This window comes from Lycium ferocissimum, chromosome 1 (assembly GCF_029784015.1).
Source record: "Lycium ferocissimum isolate CSIRO_LF1 chromosome 1, AGI_CSIRO_Lferr_CH_V1, whole genome shotgun sequence".
In the NCBI taxonomy this organism is placed as follows: Eukaryota; Viridiplantae; Streptophyta; class Magnoliopsida; order Solanales; family Solanaceae; genus Lycium; species Lycium ferocissimum.
In genome coordinates this window covers 71,665,498-71,690,705 of record NC_081342.1, presented here as the reverse complement: position 1 = coordinate 71,690,705, position 25,208 = coordinate 71,665,498, and the positions used below count along the sequence as shown (strand labels likewise).

The 25,208-nt window shown below is 39.9% G+C and overlaps 1 pseudogene; it reads right to left on the bottom strand.

Moving 5' to 3' along the window:
- Positions 1-63: 63 nt before the first annotated feature.
- Positions 64-2,021, bottom strand: LOC132067378 (probable aquaporin PIP-type pTOM75; annotated as a pseudogene).
- Between the last annotated feature and the right edge of the window lie 23,187 nt (positions 2,022-25,208).

The following is a 25,208-nucleotide window of genomic DNA, read 5'->3' as shown; positions in this document are numbered from 1 at the left end:
TATCCTGAAGGAAATTGCTTGTATTGGCAATATCTCTCTAAGGAAAGTCAATTCTTCCACGCCTCAAAGCCATTTCTTCTTCAAATATGTTTTCCTATTTTGATAACAATCAATGACAGAGAAAACACTGTAGACAAGAGCGAAGGTACCGATAACCTCAGCACCAAGGCCATCACCTTTCGTGTAGCCGGGCTGAACCACATTGGCCCCACCAACCAAGTCTCTGATACGGACCCACAATGAAACCTTTGACAACACCAGCACCACAGATGGTACTGAGACACTGCATCACCATGTGGAAAACTGCCCGGGTTAAGGAAAGTTTCCTTGCTAAGAACAGACCGAATGTCATGGCCGGGTTAATGTGCCCTCTCTGTTAATCCAGTACAAACACACAGTCAGTTCTTGAGAAAAAAAAAGAAGAAGGTAAAAAATCAATGCTTGCGCTGGACAAGTTTGACCCATGAGACAAAACAAAACAAACCAAAAAAAAAAAAAAAAAAATGTTTTGACATTTTTAGTAAAGATACACAAAAAAGTTGCCATTTTTAAAGCAATTAACTAACATGAGATACCAGTAGTGCAATAGACAAGGTCAATCTTTGAGCCATGCACCAAAGTAAAGAAAGCTGGAAAATTTTGTGGGCACTATATTCAAGAATTCATGAAACTAGTAGTTTCTAATAATAGGATGAAACATAACCAGCAAGCTGAAATTCACTACGCTAAAGATGGAAAACAATGAAAACCAGTCACAAAATTACAGAGAATAACCCATGATACACAACAACTTTTGGTGGGAGTTGAAATTACTTGAAAATGAGTAGAGAACCAAGAACAATCTTTTGGCTACCGATACAAAGAAAGCCGAAAACTTTTGTGGGTATATATTCAAGAATTCATATACTACTAACTAGTTTCTAATAACAGGATGAAACACAATTAACCAGCAAGCTGAAATCACTAAACTAAAGAATGGAAAACAATGAAAATCAACCCCAAAATTACACAGAGCATAACCTTATGATACACAACAACAAAAACGGAAGTTCACATTTTTAGTACAAGAAAGCTGAAAACTTTTTGTGGGTATGTATACCAAGATTGCATAAAACCAGTTTCTAATAACAGGATGAAACATGATTAACCAGCAAGCTGAAATTCACTAAGCTAAAGAAGGGAAATCAATGAAAATCTGTTGCAGAAGATCGTGGATAAACTAGCACACAATCACAAATAAAGCAAATAGGGAATAAAAATAACACAAGGATTTATCGAGGTTCAGCCAAGTATAGTCCTCGGGGTAAAAGTAGTGAGAGTTTTCCACTATGAATAAGAAGAATTGTAAAACTCTCTCAGCTTTTGCCCCCATGACTAGGTTTGGTAGAATCTCGTTAAATTCTTGTGTTACTTTTTTGTCTATTTGTTTTGTATGTGATTATGCGTTATTTAACTCATGATCTTCCGCAACAAAATCAATCACAAAATTGTGAGAGACTAACCTATACGCAAAATCAAAAAACAAAAAGTTCACTTTTTTAGTACAAGATACATAAAAAGTTCACATTTTTAGACAAGAGAAGGATTAAGGGCAGAAGAATGAACTAGTTTTGAGTTACCAAAGCAAAGATAGATGAAAAACTTTTGTGGGCACTATGTTCAAGAATTCATAAAACTTGTTTCTAATAACAGGATGAAACATAACCCCATGATACACAAAAAAATATCACATTTTTAGCACAAGAGAGTATATCATACCACAAAAATATTAAATTTTGTGGGTAGAAATTCAAGAATTCATAAAACTAGTTTCTAACCCATGATACACTAAAAAGTTGACATTTTTAGAACAAGAAACACAAAAAGGTTTAAACTGTTAGAGCAATTACCCGAGATACCACCAGTGCAGGAGACAAGGGCAAAGCCCAAGCAACACCTTGAATAACCACAGAAGAACACAAACCATCAGATCTTTTAAGACCCATTAGTGTGAATATAGTGATATACAAGAACAAGAAAGTTGCCACGAATATAATTCTGCAATGCCAGCTCTGTAAAATGACCATGATGATAATTCACCAGGTTCAAATAACAAAAAACTGGTTCAAAATAGTTATCCCAATTTATAGAACGTGTTTGACTAGGCACGAAGTTTAAAAGTGAAAGAATATCATTCGGCAAAACACATAAGCAGGCCCTCTAACTTGGCTCGAGCTGGCAAGTATGACCTCAAACTTTGCTAGTGCACAAGTAGGCACTTAAACTTGCCAAAACTCGAACAAGCAGACACAAAATTATTGCAGGTCATATGCGTGAAGTGCAATCGCTCCTACGTGGATTAGTGCCCTCAGAGGTTGCCAACTAATTTACACGTGGATTACATATATTTTTTAAAACGAAATATGATTAAAATTAAAGAAACACCTGCTTTTTCTTCTTCTTCTTCTTCTTCTTCATTGTTCTAATTTTTTTTTTTTAATCCTTAAATTTAGGCTAAAATTAGGAACAATCGCTTTAATCGAGTAAATCAAAACATACCCAACTAAAAAAAAGTGTAAATCAAGAACAAATACAAATTGAAACAAAAAATAAAACACACCCATAACACCAAATTGAAAACAGAACATACCCAATAAAAGTTGTTTACCCTCAAAAGAAAGCAACAATTGAATTTGCACGTGGTTTAAAGGATATGCGACTCAAACTTATTAACAAATACAAAGTTAACGAGCAACAGTAAAGGACGAGCGTAAAATAAATGAGCCTGAGTATGGAACAGTGGGTCCGAAGGGGAGAAGCTCCTTATTCGGACTGTGACTAATGGGTCTGATTGGGAGCAATTCCTTCCTCGGATCGTTAAAACGAACAGCAACGGGATGATAAAAAGCTTGAACGAAGATTAAACTTAATAGCAAACTGGCTTAAATGGCTTAAAAACGAAGATGAGCCATTCTCTTAGCAAGTGAAATATATTTGATGAAGATTCTGATACCCTCTAATGGGGTGGATACATATGTTTATATAGTGTTAGTGCCCTACTAGAACTAGGAGACACGACCCCCACATGGGTGAAATGGTTTCGATTTTGTCAGACACGTTCGTTGATGGCGTTATCCTCGGCGGTGAATCAATAGAAGATAACCTTCTGTTAGTTTGGACTTATCCCCTCGAATATACCTCGGGCACAACTTGATGGATTAACTAAAAACGGACACTATCTAAGGTTCTCTTTTGCGAACCATTACTGAACGGACCTTTACTGAATCGGAGAGAACTTTTCACAAGTTCTCACCGTACACAGATAGTCCCTCCATTTTTCGGAGTAGAGAAATGGAAACTGGAAATGGATTGAAGAGACCTCGTTCTCCCACAACAATACTTCACTACGATCGAATAACCGCCTGTCATGAGTCCGAACATAATAAATGTTGCGTCGTTTCATGCTTTAGTAACGTGTATTTCGTCAGAATCATTTGGCTTTCTATATTCTACCGTTACTAGAAGTCTTTTCAACTTCAACCCCTTCATTATATCAAGCCATGCTCAACATCACTTTCACATATTCTGAAAATCCTATTCTTGCTATACTTAGGATGCCTTCTCCTCCACTATTAACTGACGCTGCTTATTCCCCGAATTCTCCTTCAACATCTCCCACTGAACCTTTACCACCATCTCCCGAACCTTCCATCATGACAGACTTCGAGCTTCAAACGGCTGAAATTTCTCTAGCTGGGTTAAATTTTGAGGATGATTGCAAGGTTGGCCATCACTACGACCATGTGAGGAACTTTGCATCCTTTGTCACTGAGGACACAATCCCCAGGGTTCGGAGAGAGTGTGACTTAGGCAGCGGTGTTGAGATTTTGCTTGTCGGGCAGGGGGTGCGGATTGATCACCACATCCCAGGTCATTCTCTCGTGTATACTTACCCATTTACCATCGGGTGCACGCTTCCGGTTCCTCAAGTGGTCGAAGATATGTGCCGACTTTATCAGATTTGCATAGGACAAATTGCTCCTCAAGTATGGTGACTCGTTTATTGCATTCAGTTTCTAGCCGATATGGCCGGAGTCCCATTTACCTTGGACCACTTAATCCACATTTACATACCCCGGATCATTTGTGGGGGCATTATACATCTGATCCCACGGGGCCCTCAGGGCCTGATCGACCCCGAGGATGACTATGATCGGGGATGGTTGCATCGGTTTGTCGTCATGAGAACGGGCCAATTGCAATGTGCCAACCCCGATCCTTTACCGGAGGAGTGGAATCTCGAACCAATTGTTGTTGAACCCGAGATCTTGCTCGAGATATTCGAGCAGTTAACCGCCGTGCTGGGTCTTTGTTGAACACGTAGGCTGCTCCTGGAGAGATTTGGGCCCGATCGGATGGAAGGGCAAGAACCATGGTATATATATATATATATATATATATATATATATATATATATATATATTTTACCTAATCTTGTTCCTCCTGTATCAGGGCTTCCGGTGAAGAAAGCTTCGAAGGCAAGGGCCGCTCAAGTAATATCCGAGGACACAACCGAAGGAAGTGCAACTGGTTCGGCTAAGGTGCCGAAGAGGAGGGCCACACCGGAGGCATCAGCGGGCGGTTTAGGAATTGGTGCTAGGGTTAAATCTCGCCGGATTTCCCGAAGGGGATCCTCAAAGGAAGGTCCGGCACCGATCGTGGAGATCGATGATGATGCCGCTGAGGCTGCTACGACCCCAACCGATGCTCCTCCAGCTCGAACCTTTGGAGAATTTTCTCTAAGAGATCGCCCGACTTCAAGCAGAGAATGATCGGCTTAAAGCGTCTTTATCAGGGAACAACAATCAACCCAAGATTGATGAGACATAGAGCTCGAAATTTTTAGATTTTGCTTTGTTCGGTCATTTGGACTGATAGTTCTAGTTCTGTACGATCATTTAGACCGACGTAGATTTGATTTCCTTTGTACGGTCTTTCGGATCGATGTAAATTTTCCTATTCGGATGTTTAATGGAATCGTCTTTTTGAATTGATTTGTAGCTCGATTTTTTCATTTCCGAACTTAATTCTCCTTTTCGGAGAGGCTAGACTTAAATGCGATTCATCGGGAATGCGCGGGAATCCCAAACGTCGCATCATGTCACTTCACTGACACGAAGGACGCGTCGGTTCCCGATTAGTCACTTCGCGGCACGTGTCGGCCTGCGACTGGTCGCATGGAAGGTGACGAATGGGAAACGTTTCACTCCCACTATATATATACTTGCTCACTTCTCTTTAACCCATTTCTCTCCTCCTGAAATTTGATCCCCTCTCCAAACTTGAATCTCTCCAATATTCAACGATCCAACCTCCAAATCTCAAGAACAAGTTTCAGTTCTTGGCCAGTTCTTCAGAAAAGCTTCAAAAACAACCTTCTGATCTTCATATATTTCTTGTTTTTGTTTTTCCTCTTCTTTACATCCATTAGTTCGTTCGGTTCAACGCCCAAACTTATTTTAAAGTTAACATGGCCTCAGGTTCTAGGCATTCATCACGTGAAAACACTCCGTCCGATTCTCCTTATGCCACCGGCGCAGCTGCCGGTGCAAATACCAAAGCAGTCCCCTATGAACCCCGGGGACATGACGTAATTCCATTGGCATTTGACTTTGATTCAGAATTAGCTTCGGAAAAGCCCCCGAGGGGAGACAATGCGGACCGAGGTTATGACGTCCGATGTTATCCTTCGGCTATCACCGAGGCGCTTCTACCTCAAGTTCGAGCTGACTGCGGCTGGGACGTAAATCCGACACAATCACCTGCCGGCAAGTGGCGGTATGGCACTTCAGAGATAGTGATCCCGGGCCCCGATGAGGATATGACCACATACGTGGAGGGGTATTCAAGTGTGTACACCTTCCCCTTTACGTACAATTTGAACTCTCCAATTGACGAGGTCATTCTGGATATGTGCCGAACATACCAACTATGCCTCGGACAAATTGGGCTGAACATTTGGCGTGTAGTTACATGCATCCGATTTTTGGCCAATGAGGTCAATGCTCCATTTACGCTTGATCATCTGATCCGGCTTTACTCACCCCGCTTTTTTTTGCGGGGGAATAGTGAAGTTATTAAAGCGTGAAAAGTATCCCGTACTTTCCAGCGTGGACGATAAAGACCGGGGGTGGTTGGTATGGTATGTCCATGTCAAGATCGAGGAGATTATTCCGCCGAGCCATCGTCCCTTCCCCGAGAAGTGGAACAAATGACGTAAGCGACCTTAATGCCCAATATTTTTTGTTTATTCTCATGTTTTTGTTCATGTATTCGTTTTGCCTTGCAGCCAGAAGGTGGATTCCTCGTGTCATCGATGACCTCGAGGTCTGGCCTGAAGGACTCATGGCTCAGTACCCCCATGAGCTACGATGTTGGGCCGATTTTTCGAAAGGCGTGGGTGGTGAAAAATCACGGTGAGTTTTATTCGTCTTCTTCCCTTCGTTTCAACCCCCCTCCCCCCCCCTTTTAACTTCGTTATATCCGCATGTTTAAAACGAGACAAGAACCAACTGAGGGATCCTCCGCCCCCATCTCCGAGGGGAAGCTCAATGTTCGACCCGGCTGACACCGAGCAGCTTGTAGCCGAGGTAGCTCCCAGTAGGAAATGGAGCAGATCTTCCCAGCCCTCGTCTTCCAAGGCCCTTAAGAGAAAGAAACGGGCACGGCTCGAAGTGAGCCTTTGCGGACTTTGAGAGACGACCCGGACGAAGATTTCATAATCGCCCTCCGGGTGCACCAAACTACATCACCTGCACCCGCGGCTAGTCCTACTATGACCGACACGGAGATGCAGCATGTAACTCTCCCGCAAGGATTACCCGACGTCGCCTTCCAACAGCCCTCTGCAGAGCTCGATCAGGATTTCTGGCGATGTTATTTCTATCGATGATGATCATTCTGGAGGAGAACCTATTGCGGACATTGCAAATCTGCCCGGGACCGCTTCTCTACATGGGGGAGGATCTTGAGCGTATGTTGGGTGAGGCCCCCCCGGTAGATGCCGTTAGGGCTGATCCTTCGGGTTTTAACCTGCTAATTCCCCTAGGCAGGAGACGACCTATACATATTACTGAATCGGGTTCTCGACCCACCCCATCTTGTAGGCACATTTCCTGCTCCGAGTGTCGACCCGAGGAGGATGCGAACTGCCGTTGTTTCTGTGCCGGAAGATACACACTTTCTCTCCCGTCCAGTTGGTGTGGCCAGCTACCTTCTTCCTTTAGTCTCCCAGGAGGATCGTGAAAAGATGGATGATGTTTTACGGCTGTGTCTCTTAAACGAGAGCATGCATACTAGTAATCGGGTATGTACTGGCAAATTCCTTAGAATGCCCTCCATTTTTTATAATGCCTTCCATTTAACATGTTCTCAAATGCAGGTCGTGGTTTTGCTACACGAGGGATTTCTTCGAGGCTCGAGGGAGTGTGCTGAGCTGCGGAGTCAACTGGATGATGCCTGGGGTCAACTGGATGCTCAGGGCCGAGAAACTCAGAAGTTCGAGACCCTGCTGCGTGATGCCAAAAAAAGGCTCTCGGAGTCCTAGAATGCCTCCGTTCTTAAGGCTGAGATCAGTGCTATTAATGCCGATCTTGACGTTGCCAAAGCCGAACTCGAGGTGGCAATAACCGAACTCGCCATTGTCAGGGAAGAGAACCTCCGAGTTGGAAATGAATTGGCCTCCTTGGGCGAAAAGTATATCATCCTTCAGGTGGACAAGGACCGGCTGACTATGGAGGCCGAGATCTCTTCTGAGGCCTTTGAGGAACGAATAGCCGCCATTTCCAAGGTGAGGCAGGAACTTGATACACTTAAGGCCGAATTTGGCAGGCTAATGGCCGAGCATTCTGCGCAGGGTGAGGCTCTAAAAAGGCCCAAAAGGCAGCAGATGATCAGGCTAAGGCTGTGAGAGATCTCACCATTCAACTCGACCAAACCTTGGTTGCTCGTCGTCGTATCCAAAAGCAGGCCGTTGCCGATGTAGAAGCTGCCACTAACCGTTCCATTCTCAAGGCCGAGTACATGAAGTGGTTGACTCAGGTTCATACCCAAGGCCTCGAGGGTATTGGGGATAAGATCACTAAGGCCAAAGAGATGGAAGCAAAAATGAAAAAGGCCCTTAATGATGAAAGCTCCGGGGACGACCCTTCGAACTCTGAAGAACTTACCTCCTCGGGAGAAGAGTAAAATGCCCCTTGCACCTTTTTTTTTTTGTTTTGGATTCGACGTGTTCTAAGCCGATAGAATTTTGTAAAAGGTTCGGCAGAATTTGGGCCGGTGTAAAAAATTGACTCGGCGTATTTTAGCCGGTATATATATAAGTAACTTTTAGATGCTTGGCCTTAATTTTACATTAGCAAATTCGGTCGTCTCCGAATCGACGCGTTAAATATTTTTGGCCGATATGTTTTGGAGCCTTTGCATTTGCTTCGAGTTCGAATTCTTTCAGACTTAGTCCTACGTGGATTAGTGCCCAATCAGAGGTTGCCAACTAATTTACACGTGGATTACATATATTTTTTAAAACGAAATATGATTAAAATTAAAGAAACACCTGCTTTTTCTTCTTCATCATCGTTTTGATTTTATTATTTTAATCCTTAACTTTAGGCTAAAATTAGGAACAATCGCTTTAAAGGAGTAAATCAAAACATACCCAACTAAAAAAAGTGTAAATCAAGAACAAACACAAATTGAAACAAAAAATAAAACACACCCATAACACCAAATTGAAAACAGAACATACCCAATAAAAGTAATTGAATTTAAACCATGAATCAAAACACACCCAGTAAAAGAAAGTGAAATTCAAGAACAAAAAACAACTCAAATGAAATCAGAACTAACGAAGATTGAAGAAGAACTCTTTGTCTCTCGATTGCTTTCTCCATAAATTTTTCTCTGAAAGCAATTCATGCTACAACACCCTTTTTGCGTAGTATTGTTTTGGTTGACGGATTGGAGAGGAATTAAGGTTTTGGTTTTGAGGGGTTTCTTTAGAGGGAAAGGGAAATTGAAGGAAAACAATCAGAAAGTATGGAATTGAAGAAGGGGGAATTGGGAAGAAGATGAGATGAGTTAGGGAGAGGGGAATAGTAAAAGTGGGAAGAGAGAGAAAGCAGATTTGAGGCTTAAATCACTGGTTTTCGGGTGTATCTCACGCGAATTTCCACGTAGGACGTGTGTGTCTGCTTGTTCAAATTTTGGCAAGTTTAAGTGCCTACTTGTGCACTAGCAAAGTTTGAGGTCATACTTGCCAGCTCGAGCCAAGTTAGAGGGCCTGTTTATGTGCTTTGCCTTCTTTTTTTTTTTACCGACTGAAAAGGGAAAGAATGTCAAATAAATTGAGACAGAAGAAGTATCATTTTAGAAAATCAAGATAATAATTTATTATTGATTTCCACCTTTACTCTTACTCAATAAATGTCGGGATAGATTAAGGGAAACTACAGTCAAATATCATTCAGCCATGTAGTTTTCAAAATATGTACACAGTGCATAGGTAGTGTATAAAGTATACTAAATATACATATACTATACATAATTATACACAACATATACATACATATACATACCTATAGATACTTATACACAACATATACAGCCAAAGTGTATAGTTAATGTATACTTCGGTCATGTTAGGTAAACTAGATGGACGAAGGGTACATTTACGTAAGTTGAAATTAAAATTGAGATTAAAGAATAAATAAGGATAATTTAGTGAAATTACCTTGAATACCAACAGAACATAAACTATCAGATCTTTTAAGTCCCATTACAGTCAATATAGTGATATACAAGAACAAGAGAGTTGCCATGAACTCTGCTATCCCAGCTCTATAAAATGATCATGATGACAATTCACCAGGTTCAAATAAAGGTGCTGGTGGTGGTTCATTATAATGTTTATTTTCATACGTCATATAATATTTGTGTGGCTATAAATTATCTTATTAAGGGTAAAATGAGAAATTTAAAGCTGAATTGTATCAAAATATAAAAGGTGTCACATAAATTGGGACAGAGTGAGTATCATTTTAGAAAATCAAGATAATAATTTATTATTGACTTCCACCTTTATGCTTACTTTATATATGTGGGAATAGATTAATCTAGTGGGAAAAAATAGTATTAAGTTGAGATTAAAGAATAAAAGGAAACTTATCTAAATGTTGTTGAAGAATGAAAAAAAGTCCCTCATCGGTGGTTAATGAGATGGGTGGTATCTTTATATGGACTTGGGCAATCCTCTCCTCATAAGCTAGCTTTTGGGGTTGAGTTAGTGTGTGTGATCCATTTTTTTTTTTGTGTGGTAACGAGCAGAGACCCATCTCATCCGATGTTGGGCTCCCAAATTAAATTGCCCACGCACCAGATGTTCAATCCTGGAATTGAGGTGGGGTGTTGAAGAATGAAAAAAAGTCCCTCATCAGTGGTTAATGAGATGGGTGGTCTTTTTATATAGACTAGGGCAATCCTCCCCTCATAAGTTAGCTTTTGGGGTTGAGTTAGGCCCATGATCCATTTCTTTACAAATGTACGTTTTGGACATTTAGTTTACCAAACATGGCCGAATTATACACTGCTTATACACTTTGGCTGTATTGATATAGGTAAGTATAGTATATGCATACTTAGTATACTTTATACACTGCCTATAAACTATGTACATGTTTTGTAAACTAGATGGTCAAATGGTATTTGAATTTAATTTTTTTTTAAATTACCTTGAATACCAACAGAAGAACACAAGCTATCAGATCTTTTAAGTCCCATTACAGTCAATATAGTGATGTACAAGAACAAGAAAGTTGCCATCAATTCTGCAATCCCAGCTCCATAAAATGACTGTAACAAGAGGAACCTTGGGATTAAAGATAAATTAATTTCAGGCCACAAAGAGGGACCTGTTCCTCTTCTTCTTGGAATAACAAAGGAAAAAAGAGAAAAGGGAGATTCCAGATCTATTTCTAAGCAATAAAAAGAAAGGCAAGTTCATCCTTGAATATTTTGATGTACCCCTCTGCTATATATATAGCCTTAATGCACTGCTACTTTTTCCCTGTAGCTAACGAATTTGCAGGGGTCTCTTGTCATTTTATGCCCGGGACTATGTATTGGTCTTAGTGTCTAGGAAATTGCCTGCTCCTAGTACTGCGCCTAGGTATGTCCAGCTGGTCCTGCAGAGTCATCACATTGCCGCCCGTGGAGACGAACCTTGTCCTCAAGGTTCAACTGAGGAAACTGTCGAGAAAGAGTGTGAGAGTCTTCCCAAGTCGCATCTTCAGTTGGCAGTCCTAACCATTTGACGAGGCACTGATAACTTGGTTGGCACCTTTAGACACAGTCCGGCGTTGCAAAATTTCCTCAGGATGAAGAACCACAAAAGGAGTTTGATCCAATAAATCAATAGGAGTGACTTGATTTGTCGGCATCCCAATGCATTTGCGGAGAACAGAAACATGAAATACTGGATGAATTTAGAGGAAGCCGGAAGGTCCAGCTTGTAAGCAACCTTACCAATACGTTGAATGATCTGAAATGGCCCAAAGTAGCGTCTGCTCAATTTGGAATGACGTTGCAGCCGAAGAGATAGTTGACGATAGGGACGGAGCCGCACATAAATCCAGTCGCCTATGTCGAAAACCAAATCCCGACGTCCCTTATCAGCCTGCAGTTTCATGCGATCCTGGGCTTGAAGCAAATTAGCTTTGAACACAGATAATATTTCATCTCGTTGACGAAGTGAAGCCGATACAGCAGGATTTGAAGAACTGTCCAGAACATATCGGGAAACAGTAGGTGAAGGCCTACCATACACAACCTCAAAGGGAGTCAATTTGGAGCTATGCTGATAAGATGTGTTATACCAAAACTCAGCCCAAGGGAGAAGAGGACCCCAAGTGGATGGAGCATCAGTGGCGAAACAATGCAAATACATCTCTAAACACTTGTTGAGAGGCTCGGGTTGACCATCGGATTGTGGGTGATATGCTGAGCTTCTGGCCAACTGGGTTCCCTGGAGTTTATTAATTTCATTCCAAAACTCCGAAATAAAAATTGGGATCGCAATCAGAAACAATTTTGGTTGGAAAACCATGAAGTCGCACAAACTCTTGAACAATAACTTCCGCAACCTTTTGACTAGTAAAATTTGTGGGTAGCGCAGCAAAATGACCATACTTGGATAACCGATCTACCATTACAAAAATCATAGTGCGACCATGGAAGGGGGAAGGCCTGTAATAAAATCCATGGAAATCTCCTCAAAGACAACATTGGGAATTGAAAGAGGAGAGAGTAAACCTGCAGGTTTGAGATTGGAATCTTTCATTTGTTGGCACACTTGACATTCTAAAACAAACTTCTTGACATCGGATCGCATGCCAGGCCAAAAAAAAAAAATTAGAAGACAGCCTATGAAAAGTGCGGGAAATACCAGCATGGCCTCCCATTTTGGATGAATGGAATTCATCCAGCAACAATGTTCGAAGCGTCTGATCTTGAGGGATAACCAGACGATTGCGGAACAACAAAAGGCCTTCTTGAAAGGAGAAGTGTGGAAAAGAATCCGGATTGTCACGCAACCGTGCTTGAAGATCCAATAACTCAGAATTGGATTTGTTCAATGCCTTCAATTCATCTACCAGAGCTATCTCAGTAACAGCCATGGACAAGGAAAAACAGGCAGGTACACGAGACAGGGCATCCGCAGCCGAATTCAACCTGCCAGGGCGGAAACAGATTTCAAAATCATAGCCAATTAATTTGCCGAGCCAACGCTGCTGTTCAGGTGTCTGTATAACCTGACTGGTGAGTGATTTTAAGGGTTGCTCAGCACGGGCCTTGTCCCTCTAATGTGTACAAGGCATATAATCAAATCTTCCATGATCCTCTATCATTACACAATTATATTCAATATAATCAAATGTGATCTCTACCATTATGAAAATATATTCTATTTATGAAATGCTTGTTTGGATTTGTTGATTCGAAATTAATCATGAGATTTCACGGTGATCACTCAGGGGTGGCTCAAAAACTTTTGTGCCTAAAGCGAAACTTTGATAAGAGGCTTTAAATTTATATCAAATTTATTCTTTTAGCTTTTTAAGATTCAACTTAATTAATTAATTTTTCTATTTTTTTTTTTTTGAGTTTTGAATAATCATATTTATTTATCCAGTTGACATATTAAAATTCTCATAAATAACAAAAAAAGATATGTAAATTTATGAAGAAAGAATTAAAAAGTGAAATTTTGGATTAAAAGAAGATAACATAAAGTTAAAACAATAGCATGGATGAATTTCAGATAGATGTTTTAGGCTTATGGACAAGCTCGCATTGGATTATTTGCATTGTATGACTTTTTTGCAATCGCCTTTTGAGTTATATCAGTGTGGGCAATTCGCAGAATTGCCCCTCTTTTGGGGTGGTCTTTAAATTTTGCCCCTCATATTTGCGGTCTTTAAATTTTGCCCCTCATATTTGTGGTCTTTAAGTTTTGCCCTTAGCTTGGATACACGAGGTTTTGGGTTCGAACCCCCGCTCAAGCATAAAATAAAGAAATAATTTCCAAGGCGGTGGAGAGAGTGTCCGCCCCCTCCCGTATAACTTCCTTAAGGAAAAACTAAAGTTATGCCTTGAGGGGGCATAACTTTTCCTCAAGACATAGTTTAGTTATGTCTTACGGAGCAAAACTTTTCCTTAAGGAACTATGCCTTATGGGGCGTATTTCTTTAATTAAGGCATAACCAAAAGTATGCCTTAACTAAAAGTGTGCCTTGAAAAGTTTTAAAAAAAAAAAAGTCTCAAGGCAAAGTCTGCCCCCTCCGGCATAACTTCCTTAAGGAAAAACTAAATTTATGCCGGAGGGGGCATAACTTGTCACACCCCGATCTTGATCAGGGTGTGATGGGCACCCGACCCCACATCTGGAGCCGAGCGAACCCTCTGACTCTTATTACATAGATAAAATTTTTCTTCTAAGTCAAATACACATAACAAAGCTTACTAAAATGTTCTTTCCGTTGCTTCCCGAGCAAATCGAATTTAGAATCGTATAAAACTTATATCATAATACAAACCGACATATTGGCCTACGAAGCCACCGAGACCGACTTCGGTAACCACGACTCGTCTCGCAAAGTCTCTAACCGTAGTCGAAATCCCGGCACGTGTACCGACTCGCTACACCTGCTGCCAAGTGGAGCTCGCCAACTTCGCCGGAACATCTTCTCGTCTTAACTTCAACCCATCCGGTGTACCGCGCGGCATGAAACGCGGCCCCCGAAGAAGGTAGGCCGCACGAGCAATGTACCGAGTATGTAAGACATGAACAATAACGACATAGTAAAAGTAGAGCACGTCATGAAAGAGAGTATCCCGTACGAAGAGACATGTCATGGGAAGCTATATCTGTACATATGGAACCTATCACGTGTAAACCTGTTACCTGTGCATGAGTAAACCGTATGGAAACATGGACCGTACCATAGGATAAAAGTAACCTGTACATATAAGTGCCCTGCGATGCTATGCTTCCTTAGCTTTCCTTACTCATATATATATATATATACATAACAAATAGAGTATATCATATTGCCGAGGCGTCGGCAGCCGATCCATTTAACCATAGGTATGCACATCCCGCGTCCGGGCATCCCGCGTCGGGGACGATATCATGTGCCATACTCCAGCTGATCAGGTGGATATGCGTATATAACGCTCTGGCCTTATCTCCATCTTCCCCGTAAATATATGCGTATTTCACGTATAAATATCGGCGTCTATAGCGCCCTGGCTCTTTCATCATATACATATACTCATATCATATACATATATCAGCGTCTATAGCGCTCTGATTCTTTTTGTCATGTACATACTTATATCATATATATTTACCAGCGTCTATAGCGCTGCGATTACGCTATCATATACATATATTTATATCATATATATTTACCAGCGTCTATATAGCGCTCTGATTCTGCTATCATATATATACGCATGTCGGGCACACACACATCAATCGGGGTCACAAGGCATAATCCCATGTATTTAGAATCCTTAGAATAGTCATTACCTATAATAGACTTGGGATATCCGGAAATAGTTTAACATTTCCATATTTTCTTTTTTTATAATAGAACATGTCGTCAACATATCTATCGTAGGCATTTTCTCATTTTCGACTCCATCGTTGTCATCACAAGATCACATTTACATTTAGGGTAGCGTTGTACCTATCGTTTGATAATCGGGACAAGGATCAGGAGTTTCCTTAGGATTCCACTCCAAAACAAGCCAAATGAAACAATAGGGAAAATGCGGGAACAATGGGCCCGCCTCGGGTCAAATGAGGCGGCGCACACAATTTACGCGTAATACGTTTCATGACATTACTTATGAGAGTTTTAAAGTAATCGGGTCTCATTTATGCAAGTCCTAGAGGTCTAAGTTTTTCCAACATTTCGCACCATTTCTAGTTCAATTCTACCTTGAATGAATAGTAGCGAATTTCAATCTTGGATTTCGAGAAAAGGAATGGTCCCCGAGGCCCGTATCCAACTTAGTACGCCTAAGACATGCCATAGAAAGAAGGGTGAAGCCTTACATACCTCTTTCCGCTCCTTTTGCTATTCCAAAGTCACGTCGCAATCCCGTCAAAATCTGCAAATTGGTCATATTTACCAAACTCTTATTAGGATTCTTAGAATTAGTGTCTTAAGGGAACACTTGGCTACCGAAATTTCGGCAGCATTTCCTCTGTAAATCTACCATCCTCAACATTCAATATAGCCAAATTTCTCATCAATCACAATCCGGGAATTCAAACCCGGCCAAACTATTAACATAATTCAACAATCACATTAGCAATTCACATATTCCATTCAAAATGCACGATCTCAATTTACTACTTTCTTCCAAACCTTCCAACTCCAATAAAAACAATAACAACACATTTCCTTTTCCTTCCCAATTCATGAACTACATACTAACAATCATCATACTAACAACAATACCTTCCATGCATGCAAGAATATTATATTCAATTTACACAAACTTCTAAAACAAGTCTCCAACTACTACATCTTCACTAAGATCATTAAGCTTTTATTGGCAACATAGAAACCACACAATATACACGGCTAAACATCATGTATACACGGCCAACAACACACCCCACACGGCTCAACACCTCCACACACCGAAATCATAATCCTTATTCATTTTACATTATGGATTTCACAACACAACAATTAAACTATTAAATAACATCATGTCATCTTTTCTACACAACACACCTTATTCGGCCATGACATGCATAAGCATATTTCATGAATTTTATCCATTTCCGCATATCACAACACTCAACAACATGCATAGATCATCCATAACACATGAAAGGAAGTTGAACCTTACCTTTTCTTCTTAGCTCTTCAACTTAGCTAGGTTCCCAACTTGCACAACAAGGGCTCTACTTTCTCCAACAATCACTCCATGTTGTTAAGGACCTTCCATTAGGTAGGAAACTAGGAGAAAATAATTTTTTTGCTAAGTCTTCCATAAGCCAACTTTGGCTAGCCATGGCCGAATGCCATGGCTTGTTTTCTCTCTTCTTTCCTTTTTTTTTTTGTGTTCTTTCTTTTGTCTTGAATTAATAAGAGGAGCTCTTATATATATATATACATATAATTGTGCAAGCATGTGAGGGGCACATGCCCCTCCTCTAGATTTTTCTTTCTTTTTCCCTTTCTTTTTCTAGAATTTTCTTTTTTTTTTCCATGGCAAAGATGACTTATTTGTCATCTTATTTTTTTTTTCTCACATGGTCAACATGACCCTTTTTTTTTTTTTGGAATATTCAAGAAACTTGTGAAATTCCCGTTTTGCCCCTCGACTTTCCTCAATATTACCATTTTGTCCCTAACCTTCCGCATTATTTCCACGGCCCATTTTGCGAATTTCTCTCCTTGCCCTTAGCCTTTCTCAATATTTCCACAATACCAATATTCATAAATAATATTCCCAACAACTCCGACATTAAAATTATTTTAAAACATAGTCTTGTCCTTAATTCCTCACCATTGTCTCGCAACATCCGGACGTACGAAATACGGGCTATAACATCCTCCCCCCCTTTAGAACATTCGTCCTCGAATGTTCAACTGATCTTATAAAATCTTGTAGTACTTCGGGGGGTCTCGTTTTATAGCTGCCCTTTCCTTCACGCCCGTCTCTTATTGTCGTAATGAAACCATTTGGCCTTTCGTGAGTTCTTCTCTTTCTAATATGACCTCCCCCCCTTTAAGGGGATCCTTATACCGACAATCCTTTTATAAAGTCTCCGTTTATACCTTGCCTCTCATCTTCCTTCTAACTCCGTGCCTGGCATCTCAGAAACTTTTTATCCTAAGTTTTCTCTTACCTTCCGTCTATGTCATCCCCTCGTCCACATTTTCATTCACTACTTGTCCTTTCACTCCCTTAGTTCGCTTGTTCGTTGTTCTTTCTTAACTACGCGTTGATGTCGTAACTGTACGTTCATATCTCAAGCGTCTGCTACTTTTGTTCTTGGCACAAAATCCTTCGATACAACCACACGCGGAATACCCTACGCGTTCATATATACATATATTTTTACCCGCAACTAGCCCGCAAACTACTTCCAATCACTGTTCAAGCCTATTCTAATTCCAGGGTTGTGTTGTACTCCCCGTCTTTTACCGAGCCAATTCGCCTCGTCTTACGCGTCCTCTTGAGGTTTCCAGCTATCCCATATATTCTAATTTTCCTTAAGCTATCCTAGCTTTTCATTTGTCTCTTATGTCTCAATTTACAAAATTTCTTGTCAACTTCCCAGGGGGTCACCCATCATAGGATTGCTCCCACCTGAGCACGCTTAACCCAAAAACCATACTGAAATCTGATGCCTTAACGCTGATATTTTCGCGTCTACTTCCTCATACACCCTTTTATTACCTGGTCTAGAGCCACTCGAAACTTTATAGCTCCCGGGACATTTTCGCAATACGCCCTTTCTCTTACGATTACCTTTTTGCCCTTTTAACTCCCGGTGTTTACTTTTCACTCCTGTGCCTTACTATCCTTTGTCCTGGATTCCCGTATTCTCGAGGGTAGCGATCACACCTTCCTCGCCACACCCAAATCCATAGTCTTTCCGAAACAACACATCTCACTTTTTGGCTGTTCGCAGTATTTCCTCTCCTTGCTTTTTCCGTTGGGCGTATTCATTTTGGCAGAATCTCTTTTACCATTCCTATTATTCATAGTCTGTACGTAACAATTATCATTGATACTTTACAGAACATACGGCTGTATGACATATTCCGAAACCATCCAACTTCAGTTCGGAGTAACAGACAATCATCCAAGGCTTACCTCGTGTAACTTGCCATCTCGGCACTTGTCTTCTTTCGTCATTACTGAGCGTCTGCAAAAATTGACGGTTAGTATAAGGAATCTTATTTCCTATGACTTGGCTCTACCGCACGATCTGAGACAGAAAGAAGGTCAACAACCCCTAGATGCCCTGCAGCCTCCTGTTTATAAATGTGGCCGGCTTCACACCCATAAACAGGACTCTACCGGACACGACTTTGCAGACAACCCTTGGACCGACCCGCTCTGATACCACTTTGTCACACCCCGATCTTGATCAGGGTGTGATGGGCACCCGACCCCACATCTGGAGCCGAGCGAACCCTCTGGCTCTTATTACATAGATAAAATTTTTTTTTCCTCTAAGTCAAATACACATAACAAAGCTTACTAAAATATTCTTTCTGTTGCTTCCCGAGCAAATCGAATTTGTAACTGTATAAAACTTATATCATAATACAAACTGACATATTGGCCTATAAAGCCACCGACAGATCGACTTCGGTAACCACGACGACCTGTCGCAAAGTCTCTAACTCGTAGTCGAAATCGGCACGTGTACCGACTCGGCCACACTCCGTGCCAAGTGGAGCTCGCCAACTTCGCCGGAACATCTTCTCGTCTTAACTTCAACCCATCCGGGTGTACCGCGCGCATGAAACGCAACCCCCCGAAGAATGGTCAAGTACGAGCAATGTACCGAGTATGTAAGACATGAACAAGAACGACATAGTAAAAACCGTAGAGCACGTCATGTAAAGAGAGTATCCGTACATAAGAGACATGTCATGGGAAGCTATATATATATGGAACCTATCACGTGTAAAAGCAATTCCGTGCATGAGTAAAACCGTATGGAAACATGGACCGAAACATAGGATAAAAGTAACCCGTACGTATAAGTGCCCTTGGGCGTATGCTATGCTTCCTTAGCTTTCCTTACTCATATATATATACATATATACATAACAAATAGAATATATCATATTGCCGAGGCGTCGGCACCGATCCATTTAACCATAGGTATGCACATCCCGCGTCCGGCATCCCGCGTCCGGACGATATCATGTGCCATACCAACCGATCGGGTGGATATGCGTATATAACGCTCCGCCCTTATCTCCATCTTTCCCCGTAAATATATGCGTATTTCACGTATAAATATCGGCGTCTATAGCGCCCCCGGCTCTTTCATCATATACATATACTCATATCATATATATATATATCGTCTATAGCGCTCTCCGATTCTTTTTGTCATGTACATACTTATATCATATATATATTTACCGTCTATAGCGCTCGATTCTCGCTTATCATATACATATACTTATATCATGTATACGTCTATATAGCGCTACGATTTCTATTATCATATATATACGCATGTCGGGTACACACATCAATCGGGGTCACAAGGCATAATCCCATGTATTTAGAATCCTTAGAATAGTCATTACCTATAATAGACTTGGGATATCCGGAAATAGTTTAACATTTCCATATTTTCTTTTTTTATAATAGAACATGTCGTCAACATATCTATCGTAGGCATTTTCTCATTTTCGACTCCATCGTTGTCATCACAAGATCACATTTACATTAGGGTAGCGTTGTACCTATCGTTTGATAATCGGGACAAGGATCAGGAGTTTCCTTAGGATTCCACTCCAAAACAAGCCAAATGAAACAATAGGGAAAATCTGGGAACAATGGGCCCGCCTCGGGTCAAATGAGGCGGCGCACACAATTTACGCGTAATACGTTTCATGACATTACTTATGAGAGTTTTAAAGTAATCGGGTCTCATTTATGCAAGTCCTAGAGGTCTAAGAAGTTTTCCAACATTTCGCACCATTTCTAGTTCAATTCTACTGAATGAATAGTAGCGAATTTCAATCTTGGATTTCGAGAAAAGGAATGGTCCCCGAGGCCCGTATCCAACTTAGTACGCCTAAGACATGCCATAGAAAGAAGGGTGAAGCCTTACATACCTCTTTCCGCTCCTTTTGCTATTCCAAAGTCACGTCGCAATCCCGTCAAAATCTGCAAATTGGTCATATTTACCAAACTCTTATTAGGATTCTTAGAATTAGTGTCTTAAGGGAACACTTGGCTACCGAAATTTCGGCAAAGATTTCCTCCGTAAATCTACCATCCTCAACATTCAATATAGCCAAATTTCTCATCAATCACAATCCGGGAATTCAAACCCGGCCAAACTATTAACATAATTCAACAATCACATTAGCAATTCACATATTCCATTCAAAATGCACGATCTCAATTTACTACTTTCTTCCAAACCTTCCAACTCCAATAAAAACAATAACAACACATTTCCTTTTCCTTCCCAATTCATGAACTACCTACTAACAATCATCATACTAACAACAATACCTTCCATGCATGCAAGAATATTATATTCAATTTACACAAACTTCTAAAACAAGTCTCCAACTACTACATCTTCACTAAGATCATTAAGCTTTTATTGGCAACATAGAAACCACACAATATACACGGCTAAACATCATGTATACACGGCCAACAACACACCCCACACGGCTCAACACCTCCACACACCGAAATCATAATCCTTATTCATTTTACATTATGGATTTCACAACACAACAATTAAACTATTAAATAACATCATGTCATCTTTTCTACACAACACACCTTATTCGGCCATGACATGCATAAGCATATTTCATGAATTTTATCCATTTCCGCATATCACAACACTCAACAACATGCATAGATCATCCATAACACATGAAAGGAAGTTGAACCTTACCTTTTCTTCTTAGCTCTTCAACTTAGCTAGGTTCCCAACTTGCACAACAAGGGCTCTACTTTCTCCAACAATCACTCCATGTTGTTAAGGACCTTCCATTAGGTAGGAAACTAGGAGAAAATAATTTTTTTGCTAAGTCTTCCATAAGCCAACTTTGGCTAGCCATGGCCGAATGCCATGGCTTGTTTTCTCTCTTCTTTCCTTTTTTTTTTTTTTGTGTTCTTTCTTTTGTCTTGAATTAATAAGAGGAGCTCTTATATATATACATACATATAATTGTGCAAGCATGTGAGGTGCACATGCCCCTCCTCTAGATTTTTCTTTCTTTTTCCCCTTCCTTTTTCTAGAATTTTCTTTTTTTTCCATGGCAAAGATGACTTATTTGTCATCTTATATTTGTTTCTCACATGGTCAACATGACCCCTTTTTTTTTGGAATATTCAAGAAACTTGTGAAATTCCCGTTTTTCCCCTCGACTTTCCTCAATATTACCATTTTGTCCCTAACCTTCCGCATTATTTCCACGGCCCATTTTGCGAATTTCTCTCCTTGCCCTTAGCCTTTCTCAATATTTCCACAATACCAATATTCCTAAATAATATTCCCAACAACTCCGACATTAAAATTATTTTAAAACATAGTCTTGTCCTTAATTCCTCACCATTGTCTCGCAACATCCGGACGTACGAAATACGGGCTATAACATAACTTTTCCTCAAGGCATAATTTAGTTTTGCCTTATGGGGCAAAACTTTTCCTTAAGGAATTATGCCTACGGGGCGTACTTTTAATTAAGGTATAACCAAAAGTATGCCTTAACTAAAAGTGTTTTGAAAAGTTTTTTTTTAAAAAAAAAAATGTCTCAAGGCAAAGTCTCATTTCACTTACGCATAACTTCCTTAAGGAAAACTAAAGTTATGCCGAGGGGGCATAACTTTTCCTCAAGGCATAATTTAGTTTTGCCTTATTGGGCAAAACTTTTCCTTAAGGAATTATGCCTTGTAAGCGTACTTTTAATTAAGGTATAACCAAAAGTATGCCTTAACTAAAAGTGTGCCTTGAAAAGTTAAAAAAAAAAAAAAAAAGTCTCAAGGCAAAGTCCCCCCCCTCCGCATAACTTCCTTAAGGAAAAACTAAAATTATGTCGAAGGGGCATAACTTTTCCTCAAGGCATAATTTAGTTTTGCCTTATGGGGCAAAATTTTTCCTTAAGGAACTATGCCTTATAAGTATACTTTTAATTAAGGCATAACCAAAAGTATGCCTTAACTAAAAGTGTGCCTTGAAAAGTTAAAAAAAAAAAAAAAAAAAAAAAAAAAAAAAATGTCTCAAGGCAAAGTCCGCCCTCCGTGATAACTTTGGTTTTTCCTTAAGGATTGTATGCGGATCCTAAGACACACTCTCTCTGTACCCCCCCGTCTTGCGAAATTATTTTTTTATTTTATGCCTGAGCGGGGGTTCGAACCCAGAACCTCAGGTATCCAAGCGAAGGGCAAAACTTAAAGAACACAAATATGAGGGGCAAAATTTAAAGACCACCCCAAAAGAAGGGCAATCCGTGCAAAAAAATGTATCAGTGTTAACCAATGTGCTAATTTCGTTTTTAAATGTAGTGGTTGATTTACACAAACATCTCTTATTTAAGTCATGATTTAGATCTTGTTCCTATTTTTAAAAAGGCATAATACATAAACAGACCCTTAAATTTGATCTCAGCTGGCAAGTATGCTCTCCAACTTTGGGTGTGCACAAGTAGGCACCTCAACTTGTCTAGAGTTGAACATGTGAACACAAATGCTGACGTGACACTGATGTGGCAGATAAAGAAACGGATTCGTACACCTAGGTCGGCTTCATCGCCGGAGAGACACAGAGCGCTCCATTTGCTCGGGAGCTGCGCTCACCGGTATTGTTCTTTTGTGTGTGTGTGTGTGTGTGTGTGTATATATATATATATAGACATGGCGGGGTCCTGTCTCGTCCTTATTATGTTATGCACTCCAGTAGAGGCTCGTAGACAGATATGTACAGTTAGAAGTTCTATGATCATCTTAGTCTATACTTTGTTGTATGTCATATTTTGATAGCCTTGTCGGCTTGTGTTCTTGAGATCAGTTTGATGACATTTTTACATATACAGTTTTGGGCTTGTGTCCCTTGCAGATTATGACATTTATGAGTTAACTTTATGGCCCACTCAGATATGATTATGAGATGTACGTTTTGAGGTGCTCGGTAAGTTAGCTCCGGATGCCCGTCATGGCCCTCCGGTTGGGTCGTGACAATTAATTTTTCCAGTCTTTATGATATGCTAAATGATAATGGAATAATAGTAAAAATGGTGTTTATATATATCAATCAATGAATGCAAGATACATGTCTTGTATATATACCAATGCTCTAATCATGATTAATTAATATGTATTTTAATTTTAATTTTTAACTGCTAAAATTAAATCATTTGATTGGTATAAACACTACGAGTGGGAAATTTTTTTTTACCATGGAATGATTACACTAGTGACAGATGGAGTTCCTAATTTTTTTATTTTTTTTTTGTACTTCTCTTATTATAAACAGTGGCGAAACCAGGATTTCCATTCAGGGGGTTCAAAAAATAAAATAAGCACGCTTGTGTTGGCAAATGAGCGGGTCGGATCAGGAATAACTTAAATACATAAAGTATACTTAACGAAGCACATAACAATGGAAAGTCAAAAAGCAACTAACTTGCATGAGAGAACTTTAATCGTCCAATAATATATAAAATTTGGAATATAAGTAATACCTTGCAAACTTTTATCTAAATCACGCAGTAAGGCATACTTCCTCCGTAAATGGTTCGGAAGAGCTTCTATATCTGAGACAATGTCATCAATGTAGCAAATTGTTAGAAATCAAAGCAGAATCCACACATAGGAACTAATTCCTATATAATAAATCAAGCATCACTCTTGGGTACGGACAATACTAAAAATCATGCTCGAAGCTAGAATAGTGTTGTCAAAGGCCTGCTTGAGGCGTACATAAACCTCGAAGCTGGGTGAAGGCACCTCCGCTCATGATGAAGAAAAATATCACAATAAAATGCCACAATATAGGTAATAAACTAAGCAAAAGCTAATAAAGTAAGAAGTTTCCATTAACAAAGGCAACTTGAAGATGCCATATTACAAAAGTAAAAGCTTGGGACCTTTTGAAGCAAAAACAAAGAAACTAAGTTAGACTACACAAGCAAGAACCATGGAGTTTTACAATTGTACTCTACGAGGTTTCATATCTTGAAATGTCTTAATAATAGCATCATTAGAAACATTATCAAATACATCTTTTTCTAGATAAGGCACCAAACAACCGCTAAAAAAATCATCACTCATTTGACTCCGCAAGTCATTCTTGATAAACTTCATTGCTGAAAAAGCTCTTTCAACGGATGCAGTGGCAACCGGCAGAAGCAAAGCAAGTTTCACTAAGCGGAATACAAGAGGATAATTTGAATGCTTCTTTGTCTGAACTAATTTTTTCGAAAGATCACAAAGCCCTTTTAGATTGGAGAACCTTTCATCAACATCACGAACATCAATAATGTAACTTGCAAGTTGATTCTCAAGAGAACCCATATTGAATTCATTAAAGTCATCAGGATATAATTTAGCCATTTTCATTATTTTCCTGATATCAAAACTTGAAAACAAGTCAATTGGATTCAAACAAGAAATTCCATGAAGCAAATCGACGTCGCTTAAAAAACGATCTTTAAGTTCTTGAAGTTGCCAATCAATAATATTGCAAAATACCTCAACACGATAATGATGAGAGACTTTATTGTCACCAAGTCTCCTTCGTGATCTTAAAGAGCTAACATATGGCTCCTCAAAGTTAGGTACCAAAATTTCTACACGCACACTAATTAATTATACATGAAACTAAACTGAGTCATTATAATATTTCCCAAAATGAT